Source organism: Malus domestica, chromosome 10 (genome assembly GCF_042453785.1).
Source record: "Malus domestica chromosome 10, GDT2T_hap1".
Classification (NCBI taxonomy): Eukaryota; Viridiplantae; Streptophyta; class Magnoliopsida; order Rosales; family Rosaceae; genus Malus; species Malus domestica.
In genome coordinates this window covers 201,795-215,897 of record NC_091670.1, presented here as the reverse complement: position 1 = coordinate 215,897, position 14,103 = coordinate 201,795, and the positions used below count along the sequence as shown (strand labels likewise).

At 37.0% G+C, this 14,103-nt stretch overlaps 1 long non-coding RNA gene and 1 other non-coding gene across 3 annotated transcripts; both read left to right on the top strand.

The window, feature by feature from the left end:
• Positions 1-2,762: 2,762 nt before the first annotated feature.
• Positions 2,763-8,730, top strand: LOC139188346 (uncharacterized). Of its 2 annotated transcripts, XR_011571722.1 has the most exons (6): positions 2,763-3,167; positions 3,574-3,602; positions 5,424-5,472; positions 7,167-7,246; positions 7,695-7,754; positions 8,521-8,730. It is a non-coding gene; the product is annotated as an uncharacterized lncRNA (long non-coding RNA). The 2 variants fall into 2 exon arrangements; XR_011571721.1 differs by lacking the exon at positions 8,521-8,730 and having other exon boundaries at positions 7,695-7,860.
• A 650-nt stretch (positions 8,731-9,380) lies between these two features.
• On the top strand, positions 9,381-9,488 carry LOC114819352 (small nucleolar RNA R71). Its single transcript, XR_003766409.1, has one exon. It is a non-coding gene; the product is annotated as a small nucleolar RNA R71 (small nucleolar RNA).
• Positions 9,489-14,103: the final 4,615 nt, after the last annotated feature.

Below are 14,103 nucleotides of genomic sequence, written 5' to 3'. Positions count from 1 at the left end.
AAAACGAAATTAATTAAAAAGGCTAGTTAAAAATCTGCAACTTTTAGAGAAAGAAAAAGGAAACAATTTTTAGAATTCAAATGAGAAAATACTAGGGTTCCGCCGTCACCCTAACAATCCTACGTAGTTCTTCTAATTCCTTATGAATTACACATGCATATTTTGAAGGTTAGATTTTCCTAAAGTATGCCCTACTTGGAACCCCCAACATAGAACGTATATCTAACATGCAACCCGTCCATGGAGTCCAGATTGAATGTGAACATGCAAGAGTCATTAATTTTTGTGAAAACCTTTTAAAAAACCATATAACTCCTAAGATGTGGCGTCCATCCTAAGTAGTTACACATGTTAACCACAAGAAGCCTTAGTCAATTTTAGGGACAGCCCTCCGCCAAAATTGCATCAAATTACTTTTCTAAATATCCTAATGGTCGCGAATCACTAAGATAAATAGTTAGTTTAAAGCACAGTGATAAACAATTCAAAACTTGCATGCATAAATTCATAAGAAAATTAAAAAGAGACTACATATTCTTGCTAAGGATCATGGCCTCATCCTAGCAAAAGAAAATTAGCTACGCATACTCATAATTAAAATCAACATAATTGTATTAAACCAGAAAAAGAATGAAAACACCTGAAAGTATAAGTCTTGAAAACTCTAAGCTCTTCCCAAAGTCTTCTCCCAAAAGTTGCATACGTTGAAGAGAAACCCTAGGTCTGCCAAAAGGCTTATTTATACTACTCTAAATAAAATCCTCCTAGTATAAGGTCTTAGAATAAGACTTGGAAAACTAAATAAATTGAAATAAATTAGGAAACATAATTCTAAATTAACTTGGTAAATTCGCCTAGAAATCTGCACAGCCACGTTTTGGACCCAAATTAGCTCCAAAACTGGCCCAAAATAGCTACATTTAAAGCTTGGACTATTCTGAACACTTTTCTAGCCATGAACCCATCTAAGGTCGTCTTGGGCTCCAAAAATGCAATATAAGCCCAGAAACGTCACTTTCCAGTAATGTGCACTGCTTCTTTATTAAATTTCCAGAAAATAACCGTTTGGTAAAAATTGCTGAAATTTTGATACGAACAAGCTAAGGAACACACGAACGTCCTCCAATTTGAATCACTCCAAAATTCGTCCGTTTGGTCACATTTTTCTGCAAACGAAGTCGAATATCCTATATTGAAAATATAAAGCAAAGTATCAAAATTCTACCAAAATAATTACCAAAATAATACTAAGAATAAGGTACAATATATAATATAATATTGACTCATCAAAATACCCCGAAACTTAGCTTTTTGCTTGTCCTCAAGCAAAATAGAACTCAAAAAACAAAAACAAAAGCTAACAAACTCGAAACTTAACTAAAACTAAATGACAAAAATTTCACCTTCAAGTTGCAATCCATAGAAAATATTAAAAATCAGAACATCTTTTCAAAAGTTCCAGCTAATCCCACTACAAAGTCTAAGCCATTTAGAATCAATTAGAAAAGAATTCATGAAATTCCTTTGGTGTAAAGTGAACCAACATAGTTAAGGAGACTTGACTAAAATCCTTATCTCTCGTCCTTTTATTTCACACATACTATATTTAAATATAACTATTTTTCTTTTTTTCGATTTTTCTCTGTTTTTTTCTATTTTTTTTTTCAGTAACAGTAATGGTCGTGCAATGTTAGTTCACTTAAGCTTTCGATCCAACCCATGTAGCGAGCTTTAGGTCAATGACTCCCAAACCACTAGGGTTTTAGGGCACTAGGTGTAGAACACCCCTAAGGACTTATTAACTCGAGCTGAAAAGGCTACGAAACCAACTAACCACCCTGCCCCATGCCAAGACTCTACCGTTTGACGCGAGAATCACTGCTGATTAGGCAGGACTAGCCCGGTTACTAGGCAAAGTCTCGGGTGGAACAATTATTACTTTATAACACATACTAACTTTACTAAGAACAAAAATTAAAATACACTTAGACTAAAAGTAAGTGTTTCAATCTCACTCCTCACAAACCATGTTGACGTGAATGTGCAAAATTTCAAAGTATAACTCATGAATTAGTGTCTAAGCAACGATAAATAAAAAAGACTACTGTGAGATTAATCTTCACTATGCACATTTGTTCTAACGTTTAAAATAATCTATAGATATTAACTTAAAAAGAATGAAAATTTTATTTTTATTGACTCAAAAATTAAAAATTAAAAATTTTATTCTCCCACCCCCAAACTTAATTCACACATTGTCCTCAAGGTGTGAGAAAAAAAAATCTCAAGCTAACTGACTCTAAGAAAAACGACATATTAAAAAAAACAAATATAAAATAAAAGAAAACTCAAAACAATCTAAAAATTAAAATAAGAAATGGACACACTTGGGTTGGAAATGGACTCCAGTTGGGAAACAAACGTGGGGCCTGGAAGAAACACATACACGGCTGATGGAAGGTCAATTGGGTGGTAAAACCCAACCCGCAAAACAACTGCCCAGCCCACGCGAACCCATGTGCACGGCACATGTGTATCAAAACCCTAGCACTGGTGGGAAGAAAACATTGGATTCCTCATTTACTAATCTCAAGCCAAAGAGCTGAACGGCTCTCCCTCTTTTAATTCAAAACATTCATCTCAGAACAAACACCAGCCTTGGACATGTGGCAAGCATCAGTGCATTACATCCTTAGGATTCCAAATGAAAGGTCAGATCTCTCTCCCATTTCTGAAAACAACCCTCTCGCACATTATTTCAAAAACCGAAAGAGGCTCTTCATTTCTCTCATCCATCTCTCTCCAATGGAGAACCATAGCTGCTCCTCCATCTCAGTTCAAAAGCAATGTGGTACGTGCTCTCTCTCAACCTCGCACAACCTAGCCTTCATCCGTGAGCTTCCTTGCCATTTTTTCTAGTGCTCTCGAGTCTGTTCCAAGAGATCATCCGCTAGAGCTTGGTTACAGAACCCCAAATCCCAAAGGTAAGAATCTTTCCTGGCTGCCATTGCGTTCCACTGGTTTATTTGCATTGAAAAATCAAATATCTAACACATGCATGCACTGTTGTGTTGCGAGAGTAAACGGATCTATAACAAGAGAGACACACCAACACCCAAAAGTTCACAAATCCATGGTTGATCATCCAAGGTTCCTCCATTAGGCAGGTAAAAATGCATACCCCCACACTTCGGTTCTGATGCGAAGTTCTAAATGCCTCTTTTTTTTTTCTTTTTTTTTTTTTTTGGTGATTTTCACATCCCATACATGTTCTGATTTTGGCACAAGAATGGATTGAGGACTTGTAAAGGCTAAGAAAAATAAATTTAACTTCGATCTGAGATGTTGATGAAGAAGATGGACTTTGAACACGCCTTGTCCCAATAATAAAAATTATTGACAACCTGTATCACCCCAGAACATATGTATGGACCACTTAGACTTGAACCATGCTAAGAACAGAGAAAGAACCACCCCCAAACTGAAATAATGGCATCCTTGGCACCTTCGAATATAACAAAGATATATGGTCCAATGCTACTGTAACTCAAACACTTGATTTCATTGTGGCAGGAGATACCCCAGATCGTCAAAGGCAGCTTGTGAAGGAATATTTTGTGAAAACATGTTCATTTAAGCAACATCATATAGCATGCAATTAACAATTAAAGGCGGAATCATGCTAGCATGCACTTAAAAACAAAACATTAACCAAGAAATTCAAAGCCTAGTAGATTGGTGAACCATGAATCAACTCAAAACAAAGTGAGTTGAAATTTATACCTTTGTAGATTCCTCTTTGCATAAGCAAAGGCTAATCACCCAAAGAGAGGGCCTTCATTCCTTGCATATTAAATCTATGGATATGAATAGATGAATAGGTTTCTCCAAGTTCCCAAAATAGGGAACCTCTAAGTCTCTTCACCAAGGAGAGATTGGAGAAGAAATGAGTGACCTTGGAGTAATGGGATTGCAAGATACACCCCCCAAGGTGGCCGGCCTCTTTAGAGAGAAATGGAGAGACATGTTCTCTCCAATTTTCTCCAAAACAAACCCTAATGAATTTTAGGCTATAAAGTCATATTTATACCTTTATTCATTTGAGTGGCAAACTTGTAAATAAGTCCAAGTTCACTACCCTTAGCATCATGGCCGGCCCTAGGGTATTTTTGGGCTAATTAGGCCTTTGTGAATCATTAGTCATTAAGTTGTCATACAACTTAAGTCAATGGGCTTGACGTTCAAAGCCCATTGGGCCTTAATGTCCAAAACTATCCCGAGGTCTTTAACGAACTTATTCGTTTGATTAATTAACATATTAATTAATTCTTGCCATAAATAAATGATTAAACCATTTAATCATTCTTACTCATCTCCATTGTTTCTTCAATCTCCACCTTACACGGTGTGCGATCCATTAGGTTCCTTTTAGCGAGGCAGTGGGCGATTAAAACCATTTTATATCGATTGTGAATTGAAACTTACTTTCAATTCTCCCTTTAGTGATTACACACGTTTAGGGCTTCCACAAACCATGAGTGACACCTTGCCGCATATCATGGTTACCCAAGCTAATCAGAAGAGGTAGAGAAAACCTATTCAGTTTGGGATTACAAATGCAATACGGTCTTTCTCTAATACAATACTCTTGACCACATTGTTTGGTTTGATAGTTTATTTATTCATGTCTACTATCCAATGTGATTCGTGTGCTTATATGATTACCTTGAATGTGATTTAGAACGACTTTTCTAAATCTCATTCATACTCTGGCCAGAGATTCTAAATCATATCATAGAGTATTCTCCCTCAAACAGTTTGAAGGTTAGAGATCCCTTGTTGCGCATTCACTTGCCTCCATGGCTAAGTGGCTTAACCCCAACGATGCCATGGACACCCTCCTGATGGAGTGACTTTGACATAATCAAAGATCAAGGACTTAACCACAAGACAACTATGATGCCTCAGGTCAAAAGACTACTTTGCATTATCCCAACCATGAGTTCTCATGTGACATGAGTATGAGAACTCTTCGTCGATCGCGTTCAGTGAACTCATTCTCTACTGAGCACCTACGTACTTGTCTTGATGTCACACACACCAATGACTCGAGACTAGTCACTCTCCCTGAGAGAAGACATAGCACGTACCGATCTTGACGGATTGTCAATGCCCAATTGGCAATCCTATGATCAGGAACATTTAGGATGTGTCTACGAAAGAATGGTCTCATGAATCTAACTTCATTAGATTACATTCTCCCAATCACATATTCCTTGGACTTTATCGTTTAAGCATATAACATTTATATGAGACGGCTCAAACAATAATCTTTGCCCTTTATATTAAACTAGATTAGTTTAACATGTGAAATGTCCGTAAAGCATCATCACATGATTGGTTTTATGGCACATTTCCAACAGCTTGAGGACAAAACTCTACACTGAAGAATGGCCGCTGAGCAAAAGAAAGGTATAACTTCCCATCCTTGCTATGTGAATCACATATGTGGTTGAAGTTGAGGTTCTTGTTTGTCCTGTTTGCTGTCTGCAAAAACCCAAGTGTTGAAATTAGAGATAAAATGTAGAAAATACAATTGGGAAACTAAAATAAAACAAGTAAAAGAAATTATTATTTTTCTGTGTTTATTTTTTATTTTTTATTTTTTGAATTGGGTTGCCTCCCAATAAGCGCTTTATTTAATGTCTGTAGCTAGACAAAACAGAAGCCCAGTGATTAAGTTGCTGGATCCTTCAGAGTCATTGACTCGTTTGCACTGAACTTCCTTAGGAATGACTTTAGTAGATACTTCTTGACCTTGAGCACACAACCCCTGCCCTTTGTTTCAATGTCCACGTTGTCGTTATGAAAAACCTGTTGAACCATATAAGGGCCTTTCCACTGAGACTCTTGTCTCCCTGGAATCAACAACCACACCTTTTTACCAGGCCATATTTTCTTAAAATTTTGGCTGCCTGGCAACAACATTCTATGTTTTTTCTTAATATTAATCGGCTAGACATCATGCGGCACTCTTTGCTACTGTGGTTCAGGACTTGTGCAATCATGATTGAAATCTGGAGGCTTTATAGACAGATGGTATGTTGATCTGGTCATAAATTTGTCACGAGATAAACCATCTAATGCATCAACACGCATGCATTCTTGCGTTTATGCTGGCTGTTGGTTGCTTCAAACAAATTCAAAACCATTGATTGATCTTGGACCCTTAGTGTTAAAGTTTCAGCTTCAATGTCAATAAGAGTATGAGCTGTTGCCATGAAAGGGCGGCCTAAAATGATTGGTGTTTTCAAATCTTCATCCATGTCTAGAACCATAAAGTCCGCTAGCAGGAATAAGTTGTCCACCTTTACAATAACATCTTCAATGACCCCTCTAAGATAGGTAATTGAACGGTCAAGCAATTGAATAATGCTGGAGGTTGGCTTCAGCTCACCTTCACCTAAACGTTTAAAAACAGCATGAGACATTAAGTTAGTACTAGCACCTAAATCAATTAAAGCACTAGTAAAATCACAATTTCCAATAGTGCAAGAGATGGTAAAACTCCCTGGATCTTTCTTCTTTGGAGGTAATTTTTGCAATAGGACCGCACTGCACTGTTCTATTAGCACAAATTTTTTTTACTCAACAAGCTTTCTTTTCTTACTAGAAACTTCTTTAAAAAATTTGGCATAAGAAGGAATCTTTTTAATGGCCTCCAACAATGGCAAATTAATTTGAACTTTAGCCAAGGTCTGTATGAAATCCCTTAATTGCTGATCTTTGAGCTTTGGTTGTAACCTTTCGGGATAGGGAAGAGGAGGATCATAAACACGCTCTGATTTCTGGGTAGGGGCAGATTCTGAGTTGTTTGAAATTTGTCCAGAAAAAGTTTATGCATCTTTTTCTGCACTTTTTGTAGCTTTGTCCCCACTATCAATTTTTTCTTTGTCGTGATTGTCGTAACTCTTTCCAGATCTCAACGTCCTTATTGCACAACAATCTTCTATACCTCTTGGATTTGGAACTGTTTGACTGGGAAATTTTCCTTGTTCTCTTTCTATGATATTACTTGCTAGCTGCCCAAATTGCCTCTCCAAATTAGTTATGGAAGATTGCATATTCTGCATGTTTTGATTCATTGTCTGTTGTATCTTTTGCAGGTTCTGATTGCTTTGTTCAAAACTGATGCGAGTAGCCTCTGCCAACTTGTCAATTGCAATTTCCCACGGAGCTCTAGCTGGTGAAACATCCCAACCCCACTTTTATTTAAAAATTGTTTTAAGGCCTTAAATGGTGAGCCACGTGGGGCCCACCTTATGAATTTTTGTTTTTCCCCCGGTCTCTCACTTCTCTGCTCTCCCGTAACCTCCTCCTTCTTCTTCGTTTTCTCTCTCTTTGCAACCTTCTCTCTCTCCCTCACACTCTCTTGGCCATCTCTAACCCAAAAACCTTAGGACCCTAAACCCAAAACCCAATAGATCCTAAACCTAAACCCTAATACGGATTTCAAGCCTAAAACCCGTTAGACCTAATTTGACCATTGACTGCCGGTCAACGTTGACTTTTCAGGTTTTCGTCCGGGACCCTTATTAGGATAATTCGACGTTCTGAATCCGTTTCCAATGTCCGTTTTCCCAAATTCAATTGCTATTATATAGTTTTATTTATTGGACTCTTTATGTGTTTAGGGCCAATTATTGTGACGTTTCCGTCTTCGCTAGTGGCGCAGCTTTTGGCAACTAAGTACTGTGAGTGGACCCCTTCTAAAATTACATGATTTTATAGTTTAATTGCATAAATGATTAGCATGCCTACGAGTTTATGATTTGATTTATGTGAAGCCTGTTTATTAAATATATTGATTTTCATCTCGTGTTTTTGGTGAGGAATCAATTGTTGGCCTATATTGAGCTATATTTTGATATATCGTATTTTCTATAAAAACCATGAACTAGTAGACTATCTGATGGATGACGATAGGATTCTAGAACATGTTTTGAAACCCCTCTTTATAGTATAGACGATGGACGACATTTATACTATGAAGTGGTTATTTATGAGAGGCGTAACTATTTGTGCGTACCTAGTGGACACTATGCCGCCTGGGGCGAGGATCTGGTGTTGGCATTTAGGCCGGGAGAAATAATCCCTAGCTACGGGCTGAGGGACATGAAGAGGCATTGGGTCGGGAGTTGGTAATTTCTGGCTACGGGCGCAGAGACCATGAAGAGGCATTGGGCCGGGAGTTATATTTATTCAATGATCTTACTAGCAGCACACCGCGCTTACGAGACGATCTACGAGATGATTTACGCGATGATTTATATGATGTTTTTCCGCAATATGACTTTTGAGATATTTTTGGCATGCTAGGATTTTTATTAAATCCATCATTTATTATGCTAGTAGTTTTCATTATATATAAACGGTGGGGGTTAGTATCTTGATAACTGTTTTATTTTTATTGTATGTATGAACTTGGTCCACTCACCTTTGTTTTGCGCCCCCATTTAGGACTTAGAATCAAGGCACATAATCCCGGCGTCAAGTACTTCCGCAGCAGCATCTTTGAATCCTCTCGATGTAGGACCCACTTGTTTATTCATTCAATTTTATCTTAATTCTTTTTAGTGATTAGGTTTAGTTGTATGTTCTGAGCACGTTCCTAAAAATTTTAATTCATTGTATTTTAAATTTCTAGCCCTTATTTATTTCTTATTCTTAGCTTTTGTATCAATTATTAGCTTTCATCACCCTCGGGTGTCGGCCAGCATGTGTCTATCCTGGTATTCAGGGAATATCAGGGTCGGGGCGTGTCAGCTGGTGTGGCAGGTTACTGGACTGATGGTGAGAATGGTGGTTTAACTTGCTGCTCACCACCTCATTTTAAATTTAGGTGATCCCTCCAACCTGGATTATAAAAATTTGAATGAACATCATTTCTTTGCCTTGGATAATTGTTGAATGCATTAACTTGCTCTGCCACAAAATCTGGATATGCATCTCTCTGTGGACAGCCCATAAAATCATGTGTGGGTTAGCTGCAAATTGCACAACATACTGCTGTAGGTTGTTGGATAGCAACTTGCGTTGGTGCTGAAATTTTATGTAAGATCATGTCAAATTTTGTGCAAAAATTTCTATTATTCTCTCAATCTTTTCAATTTGAGTAGACACATGGACATTTCAAAAACGCCCCTATTTTGTGTTTGATCCCCTGCCCATTATTGAGATTCAGATGCCATGTTGTCAAACAATTGATAGGCTTCTTGTGCATTTTTAGTTGAATATGAACCTCCTGATGAAGCATGAACATGATTTTTAGTGTTTCAATTTAATCCTCTAAAAAATATGCCCATCCGTGTGTCTCCATCAATGCCTGCATGGGGACACTTTCTGAATAACTTCTTAAAACGCTCCCATGCCTCGTGAAACTCTTCGTTAGGCTTTTGGGCAAATGATAAAATTTGAGTTCTCATATTAAGATTTTAGAGGCTGGATAATATTTGTTAAGAAATTTGTTACTCGTCCGTGCCCAAAAAGTGATACTGGCAAATGGTAGTGTAAGCAGCCATGTTCTTGCCTTGAATAAGGAAACAAACGAAGTTTGATTGACTCTACAGTAAAACCCTTCACTAAAATATTTCTGCACCCCATTAAAAACTTTGTGATACGCATATTAGGATCCTCATGAGCTAATCCATGAAAAGTAGGCAAAATCTCCAACATGTGATGTCTAATTTCGAACGCGTCGCCTTCCTCGTCTGGATATACAATGCAACTTGGTAACTCATTAGCACGGGCTACTAATGTATCCCTCAATGGAAGCCCAGCAACTGGTATGGTGAACGCCATGGTATCCTCACTGTCTAAAAACCCAGAAAACAGATTTTTCATAAAAGTGTCCTCCAACGAGGGTTCCCACGCTAAATTCTGCTCCCTGCGCCTTTTTTGTAAAATTCGTTGCGGCTCTAGGTTGAATTCTAATAACTGCTGATTTTGAGAACTGGTGCAGACAATGAACTGGATCTGCCCAGATTGTGCGATCTGTTAAAAAAAACGAAAATTTATTTCTTTTTTTTTACTTATTAATAGAATTAATTAACAAAGAATTGTTAAAACAATCCCTGCGACGGCGCTAATTTCTTGATAAGATTTTTACCACCTGCAAAAGTAGGGATAAAAACACATAACAAGGTTGTTGTAGTATAAACGGCTCAAGTAAGGTCGTTCTCCGCTGGGATTATTTAAAACAATTTATGAAAAACCAAAATTTTAGTTAACTATTTAAAAACAAAGATGAGAAAAGAGTGATTTAATGATCTAAATTAAGAAAAACGAAATTAATTAAAAAGGCTAAATAAAAATCTGCAATTTTTAGGAAAGAAAAAGGAAACAATTTTTAGAATTCAAAATGAGAAAATACTAGGGTTCCGACGTCACCCTAACAATCCTACGTAGTTCTTCTAATTCCTTATGAATTACACATGCATATTTTGAAGGTTAGATTTTCCTAAAGTATGCCCTACTTGGAACCCCCAACATAGAACGTATATCTAACATGCAACTCGTGCGTGACGTCCAGATTGAATGTGAACATGCAAGACTCATTAAGTTTTGTGAAAACCTTTTGAAAAACCATATAACTCTTAAGACGTGTCGTCCATCCTAAGTAGTTACACATGTTAACCATAAGAAGCCTTAGTCAATTTTAGGGACAACCCTCCGCCAAAATTGCATCAAATTACTTTTCTAAATATCCTAATGGTCGTGAATCACTAAGATAAATAGATAGTTTAAAGCACAGTGATAAACAATTCAAAACTTGCATGCATAAATTCATAAGAAAATTAAAAAGAGACTACATATTCTTGCTAAGGATCATGGTCTCACCCTAGCAAAAGAAAATTAGCTACGCATACTCATAATTAAAATCAACATAATTGTATTAAACCAGAAAAAGAATGAAAACACCTGAAAGTATAAGTCTTGAAAACTCTAAGCTCTTCCCAAAGTCTTCTCCCAAAAGTTGCATACGTTGAAGAGAAACCCTACGTCTGCCAAAAGGCTTTTTATACTACTCTAAATAAAATCCTCCTAGTAAAAGGTCTTAGAATAAGACTAGGAAGCTAAATACATTGAAATAAATTAGGAAACATAATCCTAAATTAACTTGGTAAAATCGCCTAGAAATCTGCACAGCCACGTTGTGGACTCAAAATAGCCCCAAAACTGGCCCAAAATAGCTAGATTTAAAGCTTGGACTATTCTGAACACTTCTCCAGAAGGCCACGAACCCATTTGAGGTCGTCTTGGGCTCCAAAAATGCAATTTAAGCCCAGAAACGTCACTTTCCAATAACGCGCACTGCTTCTTCATTAAATCTCCAGAAAATAACCACTTGGTAGAAATTGCTGAAATTTTGACACAAACAACCTAAGGAACACACGAACGTCCTCCAATTTGAATCACTCCAAAATTTATCCGTTTGTTCACATTTTTCTCCAGAGGAAGTCGAATGTCTTATATTGAAAATATAAAGCAAAGTATCAAAATTCTACCAAAATAATACTAAGAATAGGGTAAAATATATAATATAATATTGACTCATCATTGTACTTGGGGAACTTGGTGGCAGAGACGAGTATGCTCTAGTTGAAGCTTTGAAACAGGGCAATGTTACCAAACCAGTGGTTGCCTTGGATTAGTGGGACTTGTGAAAGGCTTTTCAAATCCGAAGGGCAATTTGGTCATGCACAAGCAAAGAATCAAGCCCTAAGGAATGTTGGTGCTGTTGTTCCCACTTCATGAAGCTTTGGAAATTGCTATCAAGTAAACATTTGAAAAACTGGTTGAAGAAGGCAAGATTGCACCAGTCAAGGAATTCAAGCTTCCACAAATACCTGAAGATCTCAACTCTGCGATTATCTTAGCAACTTCCAGTCACTAGTCTTTATGTGCAGCATAATCAAGTTGGAAGGTGTTTACAACAGTAAGGTCACTTGATCTATAGCTTAGGTGGAAATGGTTTTGATATGGAACAAGGTGATATACATGAAGATATTATGACATGACATGAATCTGAGGTGGATGAAGAGGGATTACAAGATTGCAGTTGGGTCAAGTCTGTTCTGTTTTTTTGGGTTTCATAGTAGTCATTGCAGATGTTATTCAATCTCAAACTAGGTTTCCCCAGTTGAGATTGAGGGGGAGTATTAAGGGTACAAGTCAGCAATATAGTTAGAAATACAGTTAGAAATATAGTTAGCAAGTTCGTTAGTATTTGGTTAGAGTTGTTATTCTTACTAGTATAAAAACAAAGTGTGTAATCTTCATTCTTTCAGTCAAATACAAATCATATTTTTCTCTATAAACTCTCTCTCTGAGATTTCTGTGTTCATCCTTCTGTTCATCGTTCTTCTTGATTTTTCTCTTCGATTCCCAAACATTTCAATGTAGTTAACATGAAATTGGATTCACCAATTATTAGATATAGTTTCATACACCCTGCTGCTCTGATGGGCAATTAGAACTCAAATGTGCTGCTGTTGCATCAATAGATTTGCCACGGAAGCTCCACTGTATATTAGCTAGCCATTGCTATTTAGAGATCTTAGGTTCACATAAACAGAACGTCTCCTTGTATTCTACTGCAACTTTAGTGTTTATCACTTGAGTTAACTTGAGAGTTCCAAGTTGAAGGTTATTGTCGTTTAAGTGCCTTCGTGTCCACTTTTTAACAAGATTCATAGGGTTAACTTTAGTGTTTATCTTCACTGTTTAACCTCATGGTGGTGGGATGATTAATAAAATAAAACACCTTAATTGGTAACTTTAGCATTTGGAAGATTTTTTATAGCACCTAGAATCTGTTTGTATTTTTATAGGGTCAAGGCACTGTTAACTTTAGCACTTGGAAGATATTGTTAACTCCTAAACTATTTGAATGCAATAAGCCCAGATTATGCACTGCAGATAAAGTCCGCAGGCTCATATTTCAATTGTTTTTTAAATGTGTCCCGGCTAAAAAAATGTAAAATTATGTTAGTTAAGAGACTATGAACCATTGAAAACTCAACATTAATACTCTATCTTCATTGACACTAGGAGGTCTTTGTATAAGGTGAAGTTGGCCTTGAACTGAGCTTAAGGAGATCGGTCCTCAGTTTGAATTGAGGCTTTTTAAGGTTAGTACTCTATCTTCATTGTTGAGAAATTTGTGCTTCTTGTATGGATATAGCATGTGTTTCATTTTGCATTCACATGTTTGTGTTGTTTATGTCGTATGGACATTAGTTACATATAAATAAATATGAATTCTCTTTATGAATAGATATGAACTTTTTTTAATTGCTTCCTCTTAAGAAATTCCATTTAGCATGAATAGATTTAAATTTAATGTTGTGCTTACATTGCACATATTGAATATGTTATTGCATTTGAATTGGATATGTGATTTATTGTATTGGAATTTGGATATATGTTGAACTATGGTTGTGATATATTAATGTGCATTGTTATTATATTTGTTAGGATAGACGGGTCTAGTAGCCAATCTAGTACACCTATGATCTCGGTATTAGGAAAACGAAAACAAATCCAACCTAGTGGTACCCTTCAACTAGGCATTCCCTCACCTCAAGATTATCTGCATGATGATTATTATGAAGATTGTTGGGATGATTATCCAGATGTGGAGAAGGATATTGCATTAGAACAAGTAGAAGAATAGGGAGAAAAGGGGGAAGAGGAAGTAGAAGAAGTAGTGAGAGAATGGGAGGGTCCTCCTCAGAAAAAGGGCAATAGGAGAAAGGGCCCAAGTCCGATGTGGAACGATGCTAAGATGGTAACTATCACCGATAATAATGGGGTGTAATCGTACATGGCTGAATGCATGCATTGTAAACTCTTAGTACCTGCACACCCTAGAATTCATGGGATGGCGGGAATTCTTAAGCATTTGAAGAAATGCCCGGGTTCTAGTCTCTTTAAGAGTGTGGATCCGAACCAACCAACATTGACATAAGCAAGGATGGGAGGTGCAGTTGTCACTCACACTTTCAATCACAAAAGACTTGATATGAGGTGTGTAAAGTG